The 25,627-nt window shown below is 37.6% G+C and overlaps 1 protein-coding gene across 1 annotated transcript in view; it reads left to right on the top strand.

Annotated features, from left to right (window-relative positions):
• CNBD1 (cyclic nucleotide binding domain containing 1) overlaps window positions 1-25,627 on the top strand; it is a 429,355-nt gene that overhangs the window by 81,192 nt on the left and 322,536 nt on the right. The gene's annotated exons all lie outside the window — the stretch shown is intronic.

The raw sequence follows: 25,627 nt of genomic DNA, 5'->3' as shown, positions 1-25,627 counted from the left end.
GTTAAATACAACCTTACACGTGTTAGTTAGATTTTGGGTTGTAAGCAACAGAAACTGGCTGGTTAATTAAAACAAACAAGAAGGAATGGGGTAAGGGGAAACTTGGGGAGAAATATTGGATAGCTCCCAAAATAGAGAAAGAAATATTTGATTCTTCTGGGTATATAACATTGGACTCAGTCAGCTACAACTATTTTTGATTGGGGGTTATTAGGCTCACACTTTAGTTTCAGAGAGAAGGAGTCAGATTATTGATTGTTGCAGTTTGCTTTCATATTCATATCTTGGATAAAGGCTGATGGGGATCACACACTTTAATTTACAGTTGTACTGAATTTACATTCAATTGGTAAGTGATAGCATTTCAAAAGAGAAAATATCAATGTCTCAGGAAGAGAGGGAAATGGATCATGAATAAACAATATTAAAAGCAATGAAGTAAAACATGATGAAATTTTTATAAATAATTTTGACTGACTTTATTTTTCACTTATTAATGAATTCAGTATATACTTTTGAATCCCTACAGTTTCTGAAAATATTCTTGATTTTGGGACAGCAGTGGTGAATACAATATTTTTGCCCTCATGGAGAGCTTATAGTCTAATGTAAGAGGGATAATACACACACACACACACACACACACACACACACTATATATGTGTATATATATGTATATTTATGTTAGTGATAGGTATTAGAAATAAAATAGGTGTATAGGGGATGATGGGAATAGGTGTATAGGGGATGATGGGAATGATTAGAGAAGTCATATAATTTAATGAAATGAGAGAGCTAGTGAATCAGATATCTTGGAGACGTTCATTTCAAGGAGAGGAAACACAAGTGCTGGAGCCAGGGATGACACGTGTTTTGTAAATTGGAAAAAAAAAAAAATCAGCAAGCAGGCCAGTGTTGTGAAAGTACATTGGTAAGGGGAAGAATGGGTAGCAGTGAGTCTTCAGAGTTAGCTGAACCAGATCATTGCTTTGGATCTTGCAGGCTATGGTAGGTTTTCAATCTTGGTGTGACAGGCAAAATGGGAGTGACATTGTTTTTATTTACGTGGTAATGTGTCAGGTATGGAGAATCCACTGTGGGTACCAGGAGGAGATTTGAGATGACCTGTCCGAAGGCTATATGGAATTGGTCTAGGTGTGAGATAACTGTGGTCTTAATTCTGTTTTTAGGGAGTTCAGTTTGATGTGTATCAATAGAACTTAACTTAGCGTTTAAAAATACATGAGCTGAACAGTTTTCAATTGATATTCCTGGAAGCACATTAGGTTATTAGCTCAACCTGACCCCCAACAAAGATAATGCCGGGCAATTCATCTCACGCTCTCACATGTTTGTATTTGATGACACTGCTTATAACACCACCGGCTTTAAAAACAGAATTATGGATTTCGTTGGTAAACATAATTGATTTCTTTATAAATGACTAATTTCTGGAAAACAAGTGATGTGTATATGTAACTGAGGGGGTTGTAGAAAGGATAGGAGAGGAGACAAACTGATAAATGAGCTGTGAAAAGCAGTTCAAGATCCTCTGAGAAAACTTGGCCCAAATGATTTTTCTCCCACTTTCTCCAATTAAAGATGTTTCCTTTGAGGGAAGGAGGCATCTGAAGGTCATTATGTTTCAGTGGAGCAGTGATGCAAAGCCATTTCTCGGGAATGACTCAGAGAAATTGGTCCCTGAAAAGACATGAGGATTTGTGTTTTTTAGATTTAGGCTGTTTAAAATCCAAATGCAATATGGTTCTTACAGTACTGTTTGCTCGTGAAATGGGGTATAAGAGGAGGAAATGTAATCTCAAACTATATTTTAGGGTTACATGCTGATGAGAGAAATAAACTTTGTGGGTTATTAATTCTGTTAAAAATGCAAAGTTGGGTTAAAAACTAAGTGGAATTGGAGAGGCCCTCTTCTTTACATTAAAAAAAAGTCTTTATTGCGAAGAGTTGACTCATTGGAAAAGACCCTGATGCTGGGGAGGGACTGAGGGCAGGAGGAGAAGGGGATGACAGAGGATGAGATGGATGGGTGGCATCACCAACTCGATGGACATAAGTTTGGGTAAACTCTGGGAGTTGGTGATGGACAGGGAGGCCTGGTGTGCTGCGATTCATGGGGTCACAAAGAGTCGGACACGACTGAGCGACTGAACTGAACAAAACTGACTGGAAGCTAAAAGGGAACATAAGTTAACAAAGAATGATGCAAATGCTAAATGTAATTTAGATTTCTGACAGAAACAGTTTATAAGAATTGTTTATAAGAATGGAAATTGTAAAAGAGAGCTATTTTTGTTAAAAGAGATGAGTTAGCCAAGGACAGAAATTAAAACCTCCTTGACAGTAGATTGATAGCATAGAAGAGTAAGGCACTTTCTTGGCCCACCAATGACAATGAGAGTTAAATTTACATTTGGGGTGCACGTATCACAAATGCCTGACTTCAGAGTGAAAAGAAATATGTCCTGACTTGGACTCCACTAGTAATTAGTTGTTTAGTTCCTGCTGCTGCTGCTGCTAAGTCGCTTCAGTCGTGTCCAACTCTGTGTGACCCCATAGACGGCAGCCCACCAGGCTCCCCCGTCCCTGGGATTCTCTAGGCAAGAGCACTGGAGTGGATTGCCATTTCCTTCTCCAATGCATGAAAGTGAAAAGTGAAAGTGAAGTCGCTCAGTCATGTCCAACTAAGTAGTGTCCAATTACTTTGCACCCCTGTGGACTGCAGCCTGTCAGTCTCCTGTCCATGGGATTGCCAAGGCAAATAATGAGTTATATGATCTCGGGCAACTTTCTATCTCTTGGTACATAATTCACTAATCTCTAAAATGGGTACAACTGTTAATGCCATAGGATCATTGTTGTTGAAAAGCCTAAATGAAGTTAAAAAATATAAAGCCCTATGAATATTATTAGTCCATCACAGGTCTTTGTACAAGTCAATCTCCCCTTTCCAAAGGAATCTTCCATGTTTTGATAAGAATTTTTTATAGAGGACTTTGCTATATACTTCCTATAGCTGAAGTACAAAGAGGTTTCTAGTATTGCAGAATAACAATGATCATATATATATATTTTAATTTAAGAAGGAATATGCAGATTTCTCTTAGTTTGTGAATAAATCTACTGTGCTGTGTTTAATCATTCACTCATGTCCAATTCTTTGTGACCCCATGGACTGTAGCCCACCAGGCTTCTCTGTCCATGGGGATTCTCTGGGCAAAAATACTGGAGTGGGTAGCTCTCTTCCAGGGGATCTCCCCAACCCAGGGATCAAACCGAGGTCTCCTGCATTGCAGGAGGATTCCTTACTATCTGAGCCACCAAGGAAGCCCAAGAATATGGAGTGGATAGCCTATCCCTTCTCCAGGGGATCTTCCTGACCCAGGTATTAAACTGGGTCTCCTGCATTGCAGGGGAATTCTCTACCAGCTGAAGAACCAGGGAAGCCCTTGTGAATAAGTAACTGCTATTAATTATTTATTATATCGGAGAAGGCAATGGCACCCCACTCCAGTGCTCTTGCCTGGAAAATCCCATGGACGGCGGAGCCTGGTAGGCTGCGGTCCATGGGGTCGTTAAGAGTCGGACACGACTGAGTGATTTCACTTTCACTTTTCACCTTCATGCATTGGAGAAGGAAATGGCAACACACTCCAATGTTCTTTCCTGGAGAATCCCGGTATATTTATATTAATTTACAAAGGTGCGAGTGATAGTTTTATACTAGAGTTTCAGAAGCCACTAGTTGGTCACAAATTAATGTTTAAGAAAATGATATCTTTGTATCATTCTCTTATTGTTTGGAAATAAGTAAATGCTCTCCTTACTTATTTCTAGTCAGATTTTTTTTTTTTCCCAGTGTGTAGCTATGTCTTAGTCCCTTTGTGTTGCTATAACAAAAAAAAACCATAGACTGGATGGCTTAAATAACAGAAGTTTATTTAGTCGCAGTCAGTTCGGGAGGCTGGGAGGTCTGAGATCAAGGCGCCTGCAAATTCCTTGGGTGGGGTGGAGCCCTTCCCGCATCATCGGTGGCCATCTTCTGGCTCTGTGCTCACGTAGCCAAAGTGGAGAGAGCTCCCAGAGTGTCTTCTGAGATACAGTGCCCAGTGTGTGGAGTGGGGTGGCAGAGGGGTTCCCTGAACCAATACGCAATTCAACTCAGTTGTGATGCTACCTACTCGGAGACAGCACCAGGTTTCATAGGTTTGCGGTTCAGATCTGCAAAACTACTGTCTTTTCTCCAACTCATTCTCCCCTTCCAGACAACAGTTGAAAGCTTGTGCTTCTGACTGACCTACCACAGATTAGGGGTTGCCCCAACCCTTCCGTGGACTTCAGATGCTGCTCACAAGTCTAGATTGTCGTCTGTACTTCTGACCAACTGACTGTAAATCACAGGCCCCATGGCCCCTTCCTTAGGTTCAGTTAATTTGCTAGAGCAGATCAAAGAACTCAGAGGAACCTTTTTCTTACTAGATCACTAGTTTATTATAAAAAGATATAACTCAGGAACAGTCAGAAGGAAGAGATGCATAGGACAAGGTGTGTGGGAAGGGATGTGGAGCTTACATGCATTCTTGGAGCGGGAGTGAGTAAAAGTTGCTCAGTTGTGTCTGACTTTGCCACCCCACTGACTGTAGCCCGCCAGGCTCCTCTGTCCATGGAACTCTCCAGGACAGAATACTGAAGTGGGTAGCCATTTCCTTATCCAGGGGATCTTTCCAACCCAGGGATCGAACCCACGTTTCCTGCATTGGCATCAGGATTCTTTACACTGTGCCACATAGGAAGCTCAAAGAAAGAAAGACATTATGCATATTATTAATATTATTGCTTAATAATACACATACTGCTGCTAAGTCGCTTCGGTCATGTCTGACTCTGTGCGACCCCATAGATGGCAGCCCACTAGGCCTCCTGTCCCTGGGATTCTCCAGGCGAGAACACTGGAGTGGGTTGCCATTTCCTTCTCCAGTGCATGAAAGTGAAAAGTGAAAGTAAAGTCGCTCAGTGGTGTCTGACTCTTAGCAACCACATGGACTGCAGCCTACCAGGCTCCTCCGTCCATGGGATTTTCCAGGCAAGAGTACTGGAATAGGTTGTCATTGACTCCTCCAATACACATACTATTATTATATAATACAGTTAATTAATATATATTAAATATTTTTATTGAAGTATATTAGTTACAATAAAATGCATATTTTAACACATTTAATTTGATGCATCTTGACACATGTATACATCTATGAAACCATCATCACTGTATAAATTTGGTATGTCTTGACATGTATATATCTATGAAACCATCACCACAATCAAGATAAAGGACATATTCATCATTCATAAGAGTTTCCTTATGCACCTTTGTAATCCCTTCCTTTTACTCAAACTTATACCCCATTCCCTTTCCCTAAGCAGCCACTCATTAGCTTTCTGCCACTACAGTTTGTTTTCCAGAATTTTGTATACATGGAATCATACAACATATTTCGTATTTTAGTCTGGTTGTCTCACTGAACACAGGTATTCTGGAGAGTCATTCATGTTGTTTTGCATACCAATAGCTCATTTCTTTTTTTCTTGTGTGGTAATATACTCGATAATATGCAATCGTTTCTATCTATTCATTTGTTTATAGACATTTGGTTTGTTTTTAGTTTTGTCTATTATATTTATAAAGCTGCTATGAACATTCATGTATAAATCTGTACATTTGCCTTCATTTCTGTTAAGTAAAAACCTAGAAATGGAGAAACTTCAGTTCAGTTTAGTTCAGTTCAGTCACTCAGTTGTGTCCAACTCTTTGAGACCCCATGAACCACAGCATGCCAGGCCTCCCTGTCCATCACCAACTCCTGGAATTCACCCAAACCCATGTCCATGCAGTTGGTGATGCCATCCAAGCATCTCATCCTCTGTCATCCCCTTCTCCTCCCACCCTAAATCTTTCCCAGCATCAGAAGCTTTTCCAATGAGTCAGTTCTTCGCGTCAGGTGGCCAAAGTATTGGAGTTTCAGCTATAGCATCAGTCCTTCCGATGAACATCCAGGACTGATCTCCTTTAGCATGGACTGGTTGGATCTCCTTGCAATCCAAAGGACCCTCAAGAGTCTTCTCCAACACCACAGTACAAAAGCATCAGTTCTTCTGTGCTCAGCTTTCTTTACAGTCCAACTCTTACATCCATACATGACCACTGGAAAAACCATAGCCTTGACTAGACGGAACTTTGTTGACAAAGTAATGTCTCTGCTTTTGAATATGCTCTCTAGGTTGGTCATAACTTTCCTTCCAAGGAGTAAGCATCTTTTAATTTCATAGCTTCAACCATCTGCAGTGATTTTGGGGCCCAAAAAATAAAGTCAGCCACTGTTTCCACTGTTTCCCCATCTATTTCCCATGAAGTGATGGGACCAGATACCATGATCTTAGTTTTCTGAATGTTGAGCTTTTAGCCAACATTTTTACTCTCCTCCTTCACTTTCATCAAGAGGCTCTTTAGTTCTTCTTCACGTTCTGCCATAAGGGTGGTATCATCTGCATATCTGAAGTTATTGATTTCTTCTGGCAATCTTGATTCCAGCTTGGGCTTCCTCCAGCCGAGCGTTTCTCATGATGTACTCTGCATAGAAGTTAAATAAGCAAGGCTGACAATATACAGTCTTGATGTACTCCTTTTCCTATTTGGAACCAGTCTGTTGTTCCATGTCCAGTTCTAACCGTTGCTTCCTGACCTGCATACAGGCTTTTCAAGAGGCAGGTCAGGAGGTCTGGTATTCCCTTCTCTTTCAGAATTTCCACAGTTTCTTGTGATCCACACAGTCAAAGGCTTTTGCATAGTCAATAAAGCAGAAATAGATGTTTTTCTGGAACTCTCATGCTTTTTTGATGATCCAGCGGATGCTGGCAATTTGATCTCTGGTTCCTCTGCCTTTTATAAAACCAGCTTGAACATCTGGAAGTTCACAGTTCACGTACTGCTGAAGCCTGGCTTGCAGAATTTTGAGCATTACTTTACTAGCGTGTGAGACGAGTACAATTGTGCGGTAGTTTGAGCATTCCTTGGCATTGCCTTTCTTTGGGATTGTGGAGAAGGAAATGGCAACGCACTTCAGTATTCTTGCCTGGAGAATCCCATGGTTGGAGGAGCCTGGTAGGCTACAGTCCACGGGGTCGCAAAGAGTCGGACACGATTGAGCGACTTCACTTTCACTTTCTTTGGAACTGGAATGAAAACTGACCTTTTCCAGTCCTCTGGCCACTGCTGAATTTTCCAAATTTGCTGGCATATTGAGTGCAGCCCTTTCACAGTGTCATCTTTCAGGATTTGAAACAGCTCAACTGGAATTCCATCACCTCCACTAGCTTTGTTCGTATGATGCTTCCTAATGCCCACTTGACTTCATATTCCAGGATGTCTGGCTCTAGGTGAGTGATGACACCATCATGATTATCTTGGTCATGAAGATCTTTTTTGTACAGTTCTTTTGGTATTCTTGCCACCTCTTCTTAATATCTTCTGCTTCTGTTAGGTCCCTACCATTTCGGTCCTTTATTGTGCCCATCTTTGCATGAAATGTTACCTTGGTATGTTTGATTTTCTTGAAGAGATTTCTAGTCTTTCCCATTCTGTTTTCTTCCTCTATTTTTTTTCATTGATCGCTGAGGAAGGCTTTCTTACCTTTCCTTGCTATTCTTTGGAACTCTGCATTCAAATGAGCATATCTTTCCTTTTCTCCTTTGCTTTTTGCTTCCCTTCTTTTCACAGCTATTTGTAAGGCCTCCTAGGTAAGTATATGTTGAACTTTTAAGAAATTGCCAAACTCTTCCAAAAGTCTTGTACTGCAAACATTTCACTATTAGTTTATGAGTGTTCTCTTTCTTTTGCATTCTTGTCAAATCTTGATTTGATCATTTTAAAATTTTTAGTTATTCTAATAGTTTTATAGTGCCATATCATGATTTTTAATTTATCCTTCCCTACTAATTATGTTTAATATATTTGTCATTCATATATGTTCTTTGATGAAATACTTGTACATATATTTTGCACATTTTAAAAGTGAAAACTCAATTTTAAAACAGGAAAATATTTGCTCAAATATTGAAAGTAATTTTTATATTCTAAACATATTAAAACATATATCAGATATACACCTAGTAAATATTTTCTTAGTCTTTAGCTTATCTTTTTCACTTTTTAAAGTTTCAAAAAGTAGAAGTGCTTAATTTTTATTAAATCCAATTTAATAGTTTTTCTTTTATGAATCACGCTTTTGATATTGTATATGGGAAATTTTGCCCTATTAAAAATCTTAAAAGATTGATTGTATGTTTTCTTTCACAAGTTTTATAGTTTTAGGTTTTGCATTTAAGTCTGTTCATTTTGAGTTAATTTTTGCAAATTGTATAAAGTGTTACTAGAAGTTTGGTTGCTTTTTATTTATTTGTTTGTTTTGCTCATTGATATCCATTTATTGAAAATGATACTCTTTCTGGATTGCTATGCCTTTGTAGTTTTGGTGGAGATTATCTATTCATGCACAAGTGGTTTTACTTATGGAATTTCTATTTTGTTGATGTATGTCTATCTTAATTTACTTAATTTACATGTGATGATTACTATAGTTTTTTGATATGTCCTAAAATCAGATGGGTTTCCCAATTGGCAATGGTGGTAAGGAGCCCACTTGTCAATGCAGGAGATATAAGACATGTGGGTTTGATCCCTGGGTGCGAAAGATCCCCTGGAGGACGGCATGGCAACCCACTCCTATATTCTTGTATGGAGAATCCCATGGACAGAAGAGCCTGGCGGGCTACAGTCCATGGGGTCACTCAGAGTTGGACATGACTGAAGTAACTTAGCATGCATGCATGTAAAACCAGGTAGTGTCATTTCTTCCGCTTTGTTGCTCTTTTGGATAATCTTCAGTCTTTTGTGTATTCAGATGAATGGTTAGAATCAGTTTATAAGTTTCCAAAAAAGAAAAGACTACTTGGAATTTTACATATTTATTGCAATTTTCATTTGCTTTTTAATTTTATGTTTGTTTTAGGTTAACAGACTTATTGAATCTTCCTAGGTTTTAAAAAGAATCTAGCTGTAGAACTCATTTCAAAATAAACTTTGTACAGATAAATAATGTGTTAAAATCATAACAATTTTGACCAAGAGATGGTGGGATCTGGAAAACTTTCTACCCTGTGTATAAATCCTATAAATCAATATTATTAAGACTTTGAAAGTAACTTTTTCTTTTTTTTAAGTTAGATTTACCCAGTTTTAATCTTTCATCTCTTCTTTTTTTTTTTTTTTTTCTGCCTGAAGTATACCCTTTAATATTTTCCTTAGTGTGTCTTCTGATGGGAAATTCTTTCGAGTTTCATTTCTTAGAAAAATGACTTTATTTATTCTTCATTTTTGGAGATTTTTCGCTGAAAATAGAATGTGAAATTGGCAGTTATTTTATGACTTTTTGGCTTTGTTTCAACTGCAAAGTCAGCTATCTGTCTTGTTGTTACTCCTTTGTTCCTCCTTTGAAAGTAATAAGACATTTTTTCCCTAGATATTTCTAAGATTTTTCTCTTTGTATTTGGTTTTTAAAACTTAAAAGTTTTAAAATCTTGCTTTTATTTTCCTAGTCACCAATTCTCTTTTGCTCATTCATGGAGCTCTTAATTTCAGTTACTTCATTTGTCATTTCTAAAAACTTCAGTGGACTCTTTTTTATAGTTTGCAGTTCTTTGTCAAAATCTTCATATTATCGTTTGAGTTCTTGGACATTTCAATCATAATATTGATTATGATGCAAATTGGTCACATTTTAAGTTTACTATACACTTGGGCTAGCTATTGTTTCACTGATGTTTATCCTTGTGCCAAATTCATCTGAATTAAAACTAACTTTAGTTTTATGATGTGTGCTGTTATCTAGTAAGACAATTTCTTACTAATTTGTTAATTAATTACATATACAAAGCAATATCTTTCTCATTCAGGAACATGGTGTATATTTTGCCTTTTTTTTTTCTTTGTAGTCTTCTTTTGTGACTCTTAGTAGAGTTTCATAGAGATTCTATATTTTTTAAGGGGGTCATTTCCTAGTTCTTATATCTTTTTTGTGAATATTGTAAGTGCATTAATTTCTTATTGCCTTTTTTTCAAGACGAGTCTCAAAAAATTAATGGGCACAATTGAAGTAGTACAAAAGTACCTTTCAGGTCTATTGAAGTATAATTGATACATAGCATTCTGTAGTTTAAATGTATACCATAATAACTTAAATGTATTATGAAGCGGTTACCACAAGTTTAATTAATATCCATAAGCCTATATAGACACAAAAATGCTTTTTTTTTTCTTTGAGATGGGAACTTTTAGGATTATTCTCTTATAAAACTTTCAAATCATTGTATTTTTTAAATATTGAAAGTATATGGGAAAGCTAGTGATTAAACTAGATCTATATGTCAGTTTTGTTTATCTTTTCAAAACATCAGTTCTAAGTTTTACTGGGCTTTCCTGGTGGCTCAGATGGTAAAGAATCTGCCTGCAATGTGGGAAACCCGGGTTTGACCCCTGGCTGGGGAAGATCTCCTGGAGAAGGAAATGGCAACCCACTCCAGTATTCTTGCCTGGAGAATCCCATAGACAGATGAGCCTGGCGGGCTACAGTCCGCAGGGTCACAGAGTTGAACGTGACTGAGTGAGTAACACACACATATATATTGGTAGTTAAACAGCTAGCTTCCCAATATACTTGCAATATTTAAACAGTACGATGATTTGCAAGTTTTCAGGAGAATAGGTCCTAAAAGTTCCCATCTCAAGGGAGAAAAAATTATATATTTTAGTAGGACTTCCCAGACAGTAAAGCATCGGCAGCTCTGTGTTGGGAACATGCCCTGGAGGAGGGTATGGCAACCCACTCCAATATTCTTGCCTGCAGAATCTCCATAGACAGAGGAGACTGGTGGGCTACAGTCCATGGGGTTGCAAAGAGTGGGACAGGACTGAGTGACTAACACTCACTTTCACTTTATTTTAAAATGCAAAAACTAAAAATCCATTCAATATAAGTCTAAACATTTTAGGAAAAAACTATTGGGAAAACTCTTCAATGAGCAAGTAAAATGAAAATATTCTCTGTGTTTGGATGTATTACATTAGTGTACATGAATTCTTTATTGATGTAGTCCATTGTTGTTTAGTCACCAATTCATGTCCAACTCTTTGCAACCCCATTGACTGTAGCCTGCCAGGCTCCTCTGCCCATGGGATTCCCAGGGCAAGAATATGAGAGTAGGTGGTCATTTCCTTCTCCCAGGAATCTTCCTGACCCAGGGATCATGTCTCCTGGATTCTTTACCACTGAGCCACTACGGAAACCCTCAAGTAATCTATACTGCTTATGAATTGCCTTTTAATGTCTGGTTTTACATCTTGAGATTATACTACTTCATTCTCCCTGTTTTCTTGTCATCTGAGCTTATTTTTGTCATTTACAGTCCCTTTAGTTGTTTAGTAGAAAATTTAGAGAAGAAACTAGCCATCTTTTACTAAAATTTACCTCAAGCCATTAATCTTATTTACAGAAAGCCAATATCCTTATTGACCTTCATTTCTTTAAGTGTCAATGTGGGTAGATGAACTTCCTCTTGAGGAAACATCAATAATATTAATAGCAATAAGAATCAGTTTTTACTGCTATCTTCTAAAAGCATAAATGAGACAGGAAATAATCTAGGCATTGGGTTTGAAAAAATTGTGTCACTGATTCAAAGTTAAATTGACTAGTGTTTTTTACTTGAACTTAGATTTATAAAATGTTTTGAATGTAGTATTCTTAATAAGTAAGCATCTTTTTTTTGTATTTTACAGTATATACACAAAATCCTGATAACCCATCCTAATTTCATATTTGTAAATGATATGCTTTTTGTTTTAGGAACATATATTCTAAGTATAGCTCTCTATGTAGCAAATTCATATTCTTTTATAGAAAAAAGTGCAATCTATACAACAGCCTAGGAATATTTGGAATATGAGTATATACACTAAACTCTCCAAATAACATCACACAAACAATGTAACTTTTCATTATCTTTTTTTTTTCAGTTATGGAAAGGTTAAGATTACATCTTTGAATCAGTTCAAGTTTTGAATCTGTCACTGAATTATTAATTCAGAATAAAGTTAAAAATCAAGTCACATTTTCCCTCTGTAGTCAACATTGTCCTTATTAATCACTAAATAACAACAGCATTTGTTTTCTTGTGTATTTGTAATATGGATGATATATTTTTCCTTAGTTTAAAAGAAGAGAATTGTCAGAATGAAAACTATTATAAAGAACACTAAATTCCAATTCCAAATGATTATTCTCCTAAAAATATTTCTTAATACACAAGGACTTTGGATAAATCAGCTCTTCAGTGTAGAAATAGATTTTTATTTAGAAGTAACCATCTCCTATAGGAGGTCCCGTAGGGCTGTATTTCTAAGGCTACTGCCTGTGCCAGAGGCTGCTCAGCTGACTCACCATCACTTATCACGTTAACTGGTATTTTTTACAGAGTTAAAAGGTGATATAAAAGCAAAGTGAGACATGCTAGATTCTTCCAATGTTGTTGAAAAATGTAACAATTAAAGGTCCTTGACAGAAAAATCTTTTTGATTGAATTACTTTACTTATATTAAATAATAGTACTTTCACAAACACGTATAACTCAATTTTTTCTGTTTTTAGTGATTTTGATACTTATAAGTTCTAAAAGTCAAATTTATCACCACCTTTCAAGTATTTGCCTTTATTTTTCTCTTCTGACTTCCTTTTTTGATTTTCATACTTGAGACCAGAATTTTTATAACAGTTGAAAATGTATTACTTTAAAAAATGAGGCAAATTAAACAATGTTCCAAGAATTGCTTCAGTTATGGTATAGTGAGCCCTGGTCCTTAAGGTGCTTATCCCCCTGGTTGTGGGCAATCTTGCCAGCTGCTGGCTCACAGATGTCAGCTCTGAGTGAGGGAGCTATCCAGCTCAAGTTCGTGCCCTTTTGCTGACATTCAGTAACTGAGGTGGATGTTGGAGACTGTTTTATGCCATATTCACATTATGCATTTCTTGACTTTAGCAAATGTCTAGCTCAGTGCCCAACTTGTATCTCAATGTGGATTTATGTTCATATTTTAAACACATTTTGAGAAAGTATAAAAGTTTTGCCAGTTTAGATACAAAACCAAAGACATGGTCCATGAAATAAATAATTAATAAGGAAGAGTTTATTAAAATTAGAAATTTCTGTTTTGAGAAAGACAAACTCAAGAAAATGAGAATAAGTTCAGTTCAATTCAGTTCAGTCGCTCAGTCGTGTCCAACTGTTTGCGACCCCATAAATTGCAGCACACCAGGCCTCCCTGTCCATCAAGATACGTCAAAAGACTGGGAGAAAAGGCCTGCAAAAAATACATCTGATAAAAAACTGGTATCCAAAATATACAGAGAAACTATAAAACTAAACAATACGAAAACAAGTTGATTTTAAAAAATAGACAAAAGACTTTAACAGACACTTCACCAAAGTAAATATACTGATAACAAATAAGTGTCTGAAAAGATATGATGCATCACATGTCATCAGGGAAATGCAAGGTAAAACAAGAAGTTGACGCCACTGCACACTCATCAGAATGGCTGAAGTGCCGCACACTGACAACATCAAGTGTTGGTGAGGATGCGGAAAACAGGAACTCTCATTTGTTTCTGGTGGGAATGCAAAATGGCAAAGCCTCTTTGGAAGATAATTTGATTTCTTATAGAACTCAACATCCTCTTTGTACATGTGTGTTAGTTGCTCAGTTGTGTCCGACTCTTTAGGAGCCCATGGACTGTAGCCCACCAGGGATCTGCTATGCATGGAATGCTCCAGGCAAGAATACCAGAGTGAGTAAGCATTCCTTTCTCCAGGGAATCTTTCTGACCCAGGGATTGAATCCGGGTCTCCTGCATTGCAGGTGAATTCTTTACTGTCTGAGCCACCAGGGAAGTTGGCAACTGACTGTTCTCATTAGCATTTACCCAAAGAAGTTAAAAACTTCTGTCCCCACAAAAATCTGCGCATGGATGTTTATAACAACTTTGTTCATAACTGCCAAAGCTTGGAAGCAACCAAGGTGTCCTTCAATAGGTGAGCGGATAAGTAAACCGTAGTAATGCAGACATCGGAATATAACCCAGAGTTAAAAAGAATTTAGCCATCACACCATGAAAGATGTGGAGAGAACTTGATTGCATATTAGTAAGTAAAAGAAGCCAATATGAAAAGACAACTTATGATGTGATTTCAACTCTATATGGCATTCTAGAAAATGCAAAACTATGGAGGTGGTAAAACATTCATTCATTGCCAGGAGTTGGGCAGTGGGAAGGGATGAATCGGTGGAGCACAATTTTTAGGGCAGTAAAAGCACTCTGTAGGATATTGTAATGATGAATACATGTCACTATACATTTGCTCAAGCACATAGTCTGTGTACCAAGAGTGAACTTCAATGCAAATCATGGAGTTGGATAATTATGATGTGTCAATGTAGATTTATTAATTTTAAAAAATGTCCTTCTCTGGTGGATGATGTTGATAATGGAGGAGGTTGTGCGTGTGTAGATGCAGGGAGTATATGAAAAATCTCTATCATCTCTTGTTAGTTTTGCTCTGAATCTAAAACTTCTCTAAAAGATAAAGACTATATAAAAAAGTTCACTGACTCAGGCAAATGCACGGTTAATATGCTATATTATATTAAAATTAATGTGGTAGAGTCTATTATAGAGATAAAACTTATTTTAAACTTTTGAAAATGACCTCAGTCATATGTATTATAGACTGTATAGTACATATAGTCATATGTTCTAAGAGCCTAAAGGGACTACTTAAATTTTTTGGTTACACTTTACTGTGTTTTATGGGGCAAATTATTTGCTATTGTATTATTAAGGGATTTGCAAAGATCCCAAGATATAGGATAAGAATAATAGTTGATACTTATTGAACTTTATATTTGTTGTTGCTTTTAATGTTTACAGCAATCTAATTACGTGGGAGATTTTATTTCCCATTCCATCCCCTACCATTTTAACAGATGAGGAAACTAGGGTTTGTTAGTACTTTCTGGGACTCGAATCTGGGACTGAAACTCAGAATGATCTGAAAATAAAATGTGTTTTCAGCCACTGCAATATACGAATTTGACTATTAATAATCTGTAGAACTTTTGTATGCATAAACTCACACCCTCTGACATACCCGCACATGGTACTTTCAGAGTTTGTTTTTGAGAGAGTGACTAGACACAGCAGTTTGTTTGGAAAATAAGGTGAGACCTTGAAGCTTTACATAAAATTAAGAAACATGAACAGTCTACGTAATAGAACACATTTGGGTCGATGCAGACTGTGGGAAGGCTGTGGGTGGCATTGCTCTGGGTATGCACATGTGTATATGTGAGTACATGCTGTATGTTTACACATACTCAAGCCTTCCCAAAGACCATGATAGAGATATCTGATTACAAGGGTTTTAGATGCCTTTGCTGGCATAAGTCTCTTAATTCTGTTAATTTAATCTAAGATTTGTTGATACACACACACACACACACACACACACACATGCATGTGTGTGTGCTTGGGTGCTTCAGACTCCAAGGACCATAGCCTGCCAGGCTCCTCTGTCCATGGGATTTCCCAGGCAAGAATACTGGAGTGGCTTCCCATTTCCTCCTCCAGGAGACCTTCCTGACCTAGGGCTTGAACTCATGTTTCCTGTGCCTCCTGCATTAGAGACAGACTCTTTACTGCTGAACCATCAGGGAAGCCTATATATTAATGTATAATTAAATTCCCCCTTTAAAATGTTGAGCTTGATGGATTTTGACAATTGTATACAGTTGTGTAACTGTCATCAAAATTCGTCCTTTATGCGGTCCATATTTTCTCATCCCTGAACCAAGATACCCTCTGATCTACCTTCTGTCATTAGAGTTTGGCATTTGCTAGGATTTCATATAAAAGGAACCTTGTATGGGAGGCAAGTTTGGGGGTGAATCCGTCAGTTCAGTCACTCAGTCGTGTCTGACTCCCTGCGACCCCATGAATCGCAGCACGCCAGGCCTCCCAGTCCATCACCAACTCCCAGAGTTCACTCAGACTCACGTCCATCGAGCCGGTGATGCCATCCAGTCATCTCATCCTCTGTTGTCCCCTTTTCCTCCAGCGCCCAATCCCTCCCAGCATCAGAGTCTTTTCCAATGAGTCAACTCTTTGCAAGAGGTGGCCAAAGTACTGGATTTCAGCTTCAGCATCACTCCTTCCAAAGAACACCCAGGGCTGATCTCCTTCAGAATGGACTGGTTGGATCTCCTTCCAGTCCAAGGGAGGTGAATGGATACATGTATATGTATGGCTGAGTCTCTTTGCTGTTCACCTAAAACTATCACAATATCATCAATTTGTTATCAGTTCAGTTCAGTCACTCAGTCGTGTCTGACTCTGCAGTCCCATGGACTGCAGCATGCCAGGCCTCCCTGTCCATCACCAACTCCCAGTGCTTGCTCAAACTCATGTCCATCAAGTTGGTGATGCCATCCAACCATCTCATCCTCTGTGATCCCCTTCTCCTCCCACCTTCAATCTTTCCCAGCATCAGGGTCTTTTCAAATGAGTCAGTTCTTCACATCAGGTGGCCAAAGGATTGGAGTTTCAGCTTCAACATCAGTCCTTCCAATGAATAGACAGGATTGATTTCCTTTAGGATGGACTGTTTGGATCTCCTTGCATCCAAGGGACTCTCAAGAGTCTTCTCCAACACCACAGTTCAAAAGCATCAATTCTTCAGCACTCAGTTTCTTTATAGTCCAACTCTCACATGCATACATGACTACTGGAAAAACCATAGCTTTGACTAGATGGACCTTTGTTGGCAAAGTTATGTCTCTGCTTTTTAATATGCTGTCTAGGTTGGTCATAACTTTTCTTCCAAGGAGCAAGCATCTTTTCATTTCCTGGCTGCAGTCACCATCTGCAGTGATTTTGGAGCCCCCCAAAATAGTCTGTCACTGTTTCCACTGTTTCCCCATCTATTTACCATGAAGTGATGGGACTGGAGGCCATGATCTTCATTTTCTGAATGTAGAGCTTTAAGACAACTTTTTCACTCTTCTCTTTCACTTTCATCAAGAGGCTCTTTAGTTTTTCTTTTTCTGCTGCTGCTAAGTCGCTTCAGTCATGTCCGACTCTGTGCAACCCCATAGACGGCAGCCCACCAGCTCCTCTGTCCCTAGGATTCTCCAGGAAAGAACACTGGAGTGGGTTACCATTTCCTCCTCCAATGCATGAAAGTGAAAAGTGAAATTGAAGTCACTCAGTTGTGTCTGACTCTTTGTGACCCCATGTACTGCAGCCTACCAGGCTCCTCCATTCATGGGATTTTCCAGGCAAGAGTACTGGAATGGGTTGCCATTGCCTTCTCTGTAGTTCTTCTTCACTTTCTGTCAAAAGGATATCTGCATATCTGAGGTTATTGATAGTTCTCCCAGCAATCTTGATCCCAGCTTGTGCTTCATCCAGCCCTGCGTTTCTCATTGTATAAGTGAAATAAGCAGGGTGACAATATACAGCCTTGATGTACTCCTTTCCCTATTTGGAATCAGTCTGTTTTTCTGTGTCCAGTTCTAACTGCTGCTTCCTGACCTGCATACAGGTTTTTCAAGAGGCAGGTAGATTAGATCTTAATTGATTTCATTTTGCAATGCTTTATAATTTTCAGTGTATAAGTTGTTCACAACTTTTGTTGAAGTAATTTCTAAGAATTTTATTTCTAATAGATGTTTTTATAATTGAAAATTTTTAATTTTGGTTTTGAATTTTTAATTTCTTTATTGATTATTAAAATACCAGTTATTGCTTTTTAAATTGACCTATACTATGACCTTGATAATTTACTTTTTAATTCTGCTTGTTATTTTGTAGCTTCCTTAGAATTTTTACATATACCATCAAATTATATGAAATAATAGTTTTACTTATTCCTTTCCAATCTTGATGCGCTCAAAGATAATTTTAAATAAAATGGAGAGGTAAGATATTTCTTGCCTTTTTTATTGATTTTAGACAGGAAGTAATGAGTAATTTACTGCTGAGTATATTAGTTTAATGTTTTTTGTAGATTGTTTAATCAGGTTGAGGCAGTTTTTTCTATTCCTAGTTTACTAATATTTTTAAAAGATTGTAAATGGAAGTTGTTTCATCAAATGGCTTTTTCTACATCTACTGAAATTATCTTAAGTTTTCCTACTTTATTTTACCATATTGATTTGAGATATTAAACTTGCTATCCCAGGTAAATTCCAACAGGTCATAGTGTATTATATTTTTAACACATTGCAACAATTTGCTCATATTTTCTTAAGAATTTTTCCTGTTTCTCCATGAGAAGTATGAATCTCCAGTTTTATTTTGTGATCACACTCTTCTTTATTTTCTGAAAGGTTTATACAGGATTGGTTTTATTTATTTCTTAAGTGTTTGATAGAATTCACTGTTGAAGGCATCTGTGTATGAAACTTTCTTTAGGGATGATTTTAAATTATAATTTCAGTGACTTTAATTAATTAAAACTTATTCAAAATTTCTGTTTCTTTTTTCAGGTTTGCTAATTTATGATTTTCAAATCTTTGAAACCTATGTTATCAAAGGTATAGGTATAACTCTATGTGTTTGTTAGTTACTCAGTCTTGTCCAACTCTTTGCAAGATCATGGACTATAGCTCACCAGGTTCCTCTGCTCATGGAATTCTCCAGGCAAGAATACTGGAGTAGGTTGTCATTCCTTTCTCCAGGGGGTCTTCCCAACCCAGGAAGTGAACCCAAGACTCTTGCATTGCAGATAGTATCTTCATCCAGTCTTATTCTTTTCATGTCTTTGGGATTTGAAGTGGTATCTTCTCTTCATTTCTGAATTGTTATTTTGTGTCTTTTTTACTTGATCAGTCTACTTAGAGGTCTATCAATTACAGAACGAGAAACTGTTGTAGTGTTTGAGGTGGAATTATTAGGTAATTTGAGAATATAGTGATGAAAAAGCAGATGTGTTGCTCACTTTCATGGAAATTACAGTGTCACAAAGTAGTTTGAGAAAAAGCAGGTAAAAAATGTAGATAGTACCACTTATATTAAGTGTTATGAATTAAACAAATCAGGTATTTTGATAGAGAATGATAACAGGAGTGAAAGATGGGGGGTTGGGGCTACAAATTACAGTCAGGAAGGAGGTCTTTCAGTGGTTGTAATGATTAAGCTGAAATATGAAACATGACAAAGCGCTTGCTGTGTGAATGAAAGTGAACCTTGTTCTGGGTAGAGAGACAACCTATGTGCGCGTCTCCAGGTAAGAATGCTTTTAGAGTGTTGCAGTAGCTGAATAGAGAGGTCAGTAGGACTTGGAGGGGATGCAAGTAAGTCAATAAATTTGAAGAATGAAGACGGACTCAGCTTAAGCAGCAATCTCTGGATCACTGTAGAAACAGATCTTGACTTTATATATGACAAGCATACATAAATAAATATTTATGAAACACCATGGTAAGTTCTACAGCAGAGGCATAAACCATAAACCAAGGTTGACACATTTTTACTTTAAATGTCCACATGGTAAATAGTTTAGATTTTGGACCATACAGTCTCTGTTGCATGTACTCAACTCTGTATCATGGAACAGAGACAGGCTATAGTTCTACATGAATAAATGAGCAAGAATTTATTCTTTAAAACAAATCCTGTTTTAGAAAAACAAATAAGCAGACTAACTGAAAAACAGACAGTGAGCTAGATTAGTCCATAGGCTATAGGTTTCTGGCCTTTGACATAAACAACATCTTTTCTTTTAATGAAATGAAAATTCATTAGAATGAAAATCATACAATTGGGAATTTAAGTGGAGTGTTTGAGAATGAGCACTAGTTTTTGAAATAAAAAACGATGGGGGTTACTACATCAGGGCAAGAAAAATACAGGTTATTGCTGGAACGGCATGAAATAAGTATTTAAAAAGCAGTCTGTGTATGGGGAGGTGTGTGTGTGATGTGGAGACAGTGGAATGAACAGAAGGGGACTGGGGAGACAGGAAGTCTTAAAAATGTTCTAAGGTGCTTGGAATTGACAGAGATACATTCTTAAAGTATTTTACGTCCATATTTTTGTTTAGATAACATTCTTGTGAAAGATGAACTGGAGATGGACAAAGTAGAAATATTTTTGTTAAAAATCCTTGATGGATTTCCTCTTGTTCATCAAATACGTTCAAACTCCTGTTGTTATTGAGAGCCTCCATGATCTCCATCTATCAGTTCAGTTCAATTCAGTCACTCAGTCGTGTTTGACTCTTTGCGACCCCATGGACTGCAGCACGCCAGGCCTTCCAGTCCATCACCAACTCCCGAAGCTTGCTCAAACTCATGTCTATCTAGTCAGTGATGCCATCCAACCATCTCATCCTCTGTCGTCCCCTTTTCCTCCTGCCTTCAATCTTTCCCAGCATCAGGATCCTTTCCAATGAGTCGGTTCTTCTCATCAGGTGGCTAAAGTATTGGAGTTTCAGCTTCAGCATCAGTCCTTCCAATGAATATTCAGGACTGATTTCCAAACCAGTCAATCCTCTCCATAATTGCATTCTAATTTAATTTTCCTTAGTCCCTCAAAAAAGTAGCCTCTCTCTCAGGCTTATTTCCTACCTGGTAATTTGGTTTCTATTATCTAAAGGATCATGGGGCTTCCCAGGTGGCGCTGGTGGTAAAGAATCCGCCTGCTAATGTAGGAGGTGCAAGAGACATGCGTTCAGTCCCTGGGTTGGGAAGATCCCCTGGTGAACAGAATGGCAACTCACTCCAGTATTCTGGCCAATAAAATCCCAGCAACAGAGGAGCCTGGCGGGTTACAGTCCATGGGGTGGCAAAGAGCTGGACGTGACCGAGTGATGGAGCATACCTATTTAAAAGACCAACTGTCCTTGTTTTTACTGTTATTATTACTCTTCCAAAATTTTTTATTCAGGAAGAATTTCTAGAGGTTTCCAAAGCCTCTTTTCCTCCCACTCCACCTCTCCTTTGGTGACTGCTGCTCACAATTAGACAAAATCTTACATGCACATTTGTTTTTTTTTCTTATGGTCTCACCAGAATTATGAACTTTTTGAGCATAGAAATCATAACTTCCTACCAAGCACTGGTCTTAATGCTGAGATTGCTCAAAAGCACAATAAACACATCGATTAATTGATGTGAATATCAATAACACTGACAATTTTACCTGAGCACAAGCTAATGCAAAAAACCTGTAAACCGCAAAAATGTTTTCATTGGAGTTTCTAAAAGTTTTTTCATACTGTTGTTATATATATATATACATGAACTATTTGTACTTTAAAACACTATAGTAGTAGATTGAATATAAAGTTTTACAGCTTCTGTTTTCAGTTTTAGACACCAACATATTTTCTACTTTTGGGCAGAAAGACATGTTCTGTCTTAAATAGTTATGAAATTAGACTGGGAGTGTCAAGTAAGCAGAATAGTTGAGTGTCACAAAGTAGACACAGTGAAAGCATAGTGAGGTTAGAGCTTAGACAATTAGGTATCCTCTGTCTTAAAGACCCAGTGTTTTACAGTAATACAGAGTCACAGCTGAAATCTTCATCCTAGGACCATAAGATACTTGCTACCTTTGCTAAGGATACACAGTGTATTTAAGAGCCAAGACTCTCACCCCTTTTTGATGATCAACGTGATGTATTTAGAGGAGACTGATTGCTTTAAAAATGTAATTATGAAAGCTCTTTACAGAAGACCCTTTATATACCTTAGAGGAATTCAGATAATACAGAGCGAGCCTCTGTGCCTGTGGCTGATTCACTTCACTATTCAGTGTCCTGGAGGAGGCCATTCTCCTCTGTCACCGCCTTGGAAATGTGATTAGATCACATTCAGTTTGTCAATATTCCCAACCCTTTGGTTGGTTTTCCCAAATGTTTAGTCTGCCTTGAAAAGAATTAAGCCAGTTGTTGCTGATGGGGCTTCATTATTCTGTGAAAAAGTGGTTAGAGAGATATTAGCTCTGAGGCAGTTTTCCTAGTAGACATGAAACGGGGTCTGTGAAAGCGGTGGGTAGTGTGTGACTCCTGACTGGTTCCTCTTAGGTCCGGTGTGACAGGGCTCGTGCGTTCCAGTATGACACTTATTGCACTCAAGCTCTGAGGTCTCTCAGGAGTCACAGTGAGGAGAGGTTATAGTCATTCTCCAAGCTTATTTAACCGCCTGAGTCATAAGTCTTCCTCCAGACCCCGGGGTGTCTCCTCCCTTAGTGAATCCTAATCTTTCTTGTTGGCAAGATCGTGCTCACCTTATGATATGGCTTCCTCACCACTAGCAGCTCATGGAGCAAAACAGAGAATAGAGTTCAATGTTCCTTGGTAAGCCTGTTTCTTTTTCTCAAAGGCTGAGTAAGCCCAGAGTGCACTCCAGATTCTGTTTTTCCACACCCACATTACAACACAAAGGCAAACCATAAATACTAAGTAGATAGAATTGATTTTCATTTCCTGTGGTTATCATGGTCTATCAAGTTGCTGACAATTCTGACCATTGTTTTTAGAGGAAATATGGGGTTAGGTCCCTTGTGAGTCTCTAGGTTCTCATATCTTGATTAATATCATATGGTAGTTTCACATACATTGAACTCATGGTCAGCAGTTCTAACTCATGCCTAAATGAAGCTTATCTAACATTTTCTCCAGAAGGCACATCGCAGCCCTCTTACAATTTAGGAATACTAGACAGCAAGTGTAATATGGAAGAACCTTTTACAAGTTCATGACTACAGCGATGCTGCCAATAAGCTTAATTATACATAATGGCCCATTTCTGGGAACCCTGCCTTCCAGGCAATGAGCATTATGCTAAAATATTCTTGTTTAGCTCACAGGAAACATCCTGGTGAGGCCCACCTGTGAATGATTGTATTTATATATCTATATCAATATAGGTAGAGGTAGAGATACAGATACAAATCCTTCCTACAGTTATTCACAGGTTTCACTTTAGTGATATCAATTAAACTTTTAATTCCTTAAAAAGTCAGGTTCTCTTTTTGTTTTCTCCATTTTAATTCTTATTCCCAGTAGTCACTTATTTTTTTTAATAAATTCATTTATTTTAATTGGAGGTTAATTACTTTACAGTATTGTATTGGTTTTGCCATTTAGGAAGATGGTAATGATAACCCAGTAGTCACTTATAAGTGTTCTTTGTAAGAAGAGGGAAAAGAAGAAGACATATCTTCAGTTTATTTATCTCAATATTGAGGGGATAGTAGAATTCTCCAGATATTGTCATTTACTAGCATAGCCTTTGGAGAAGGAAATTGGAACCCACTCCAGTATTCTTGCCTGGAGAATCCCATGGACAGAGGAGCCTGGTGGGGTACAGTCCACAGGGTCACAAAGAGTCGGACAGTTTGTGACTTTGAAGGGTGGACTCAGAGGTAAAAGCCTCCAGTATGTGCCACTGTGCTTCATTCTGCTATAGAAACTTTATTTGATTTGATGAACATTCACGTATAAATTGTTTAGTTCTCCTTTTATCTTTCATATATTACATCTAATTCAAAACCAAATCTTTCTGAGATAACCCTAAAAATAGAGGATGTCCCAAATTCGATCCACGTTTTTCCTCCAGTTCCACTGAAGCAAACCTGGTCAGAGCCACTGCTGTGCCTCTCTAGGTTTGTTTCCATGGACTCCTTAACTAGTCTTGCCTTCTATTTGTCATCTGCCACAGCTTGTTCATAACGTAGTAGCAAGAGTGGTCCTTCAGAATTAGATCATGTCTTTCCTCTGCTCCAAATCCTGGATGGTTAAAAACTGGAGTTCTTTAAACATTCCACAAGGCAATATATGAGTTTAACTCCCTGTATTTCTTCAAACCCATCGTCTTTTAGTAATAGGTCCAATGTTCATTCTATTCCAGCTGCATGGTCTTCTTTCTGTTTCTTAAAAATACCAAATATATTCTCCCCTTTGCACTGATGTTTACCTATCCTGAAACCCCTTCTCTCACATATTCTCAGGCTAACTCTTCACTAAGTCTTTGCTCAAATGTTAGCTTTTCAATAAAACCTGCCCTGGTCACCCAGTTTAAACTGACAACGTATTTCCTCTGCCCTGCTTTCCTCACCCGCCTTACTCTAATGTGATTTTCTATATCACTTATTGCTATTTAGCATATTATGTAATTTATTTAATTATGCTTACTATTTGTCTATCTTGTTTCATCTCTAGAATGTAAGTTTCACAGACACAAGCATCTATGTCTGTCACAAGACATAGATCTTAAGTATCTAGATATGTGCCTGGCAAGTATTATGTGTGTAGGAAAATATTTATTGTCTATTTTAAATAGTCAATCATCTCTTTCTCAGGACAGATGATAAGAAAGTGAATAAATTTTTCCCTTGAAGAAATTACCAGTTCATGCTCATAAAACTTGGCTGAGAACATTCATTGCTTTATCTTTTTCTGACCTTCATTTTGGAAGGAGTCCAGATTTATTTCAATGTTTGCAAAGGAACGAGGGAGTTAAACATCAAAGATCAGAAAAACAATGTAAAAATATCTTGTTATTTAATATTGTCTTGTACATAAATGAGAAGATATGTTGAAAATCTTTTTTGATTGTTCCATGTTCTGTGGTTCTTGGTGTTTTAGAATATTTGTGTCAGAACCTAAAAAAAAATAAACAATTGATTAAAAAGAAGGGAGAAATTCCTCTTTTTATGATATTCAAAACTACCTAGACTATCAAAATATAAGATTACTTGTTATTGTAACTGGATAATGATAAAAGGAGACAGGTTAGGATGAAAAGAGCAGTTTAGGAGTTGGGTAGATCTTACTTCATACAAATCATAATTCTGCAGCCACTTAAACTCTATGTGAGTCTGACCTTTCGTAAAGTATTTAAACAGTAAATTGGTGGGGGGAGGTTATTTATCAAGTAGGAGACATTAAACCTTATCAAAGAGAAAAACACTTTTATTAGGGAAAAAGTAATCTATTAAAAAAAAAGAAGGAATTTAACCTATGGAATTGGTAACTTTGACACTAGATGAAATGAAAAGCACAATAAGGAAAAGTTAAGCAACTCAGAAATTACTACAACAGGAGGGACAAAGGGAGAAAGAGGAAACAGCAGAGTCCATGAATTAGTGTATGAAAAGGCAAAATGATAGAATAATGAAAGAGGAACTCCCCACGTCAGTAGGTGCCCAATATGCTACTGGAGATCAGTGGAGAAATAACTCCAGAAAGAATGAAGGGATGGAGCCAAAGCAAAAACAATACCCAGCTGTGGATGTGACTGGTGATAGAAGCGAGGTCTGATGCTGTAAAGAGCAATATTGCATAGGAACCTGGAATGTCAGGTCCATGAATCAAGGCAAATTGGAAGTGGTCAAACAGGAGATGGCAAGGGTGAACGTCAACATTCTAGGAA

The sequence above is a fragment of the Oryx dammah genome, unplaced genomic scaffold, assembly GCF_014754425.2.
Source record: "Oryx dammah isolate SB20612 unplaced genomic scaffold, SCBI_Odam_1.1 HiC_scaffold_19, whole genome shotgun sequence".
Classification (NCBI taxonomy): domain Eukaryota; kingdom Metazoa; phylum Chordata; class Mammalia; order Artiodactyla; family Bovidae; genus Oryx; species Oryx dammah.
This window is presented reverse-complemented; position numbering and strand designations above follow the sequence as displayed.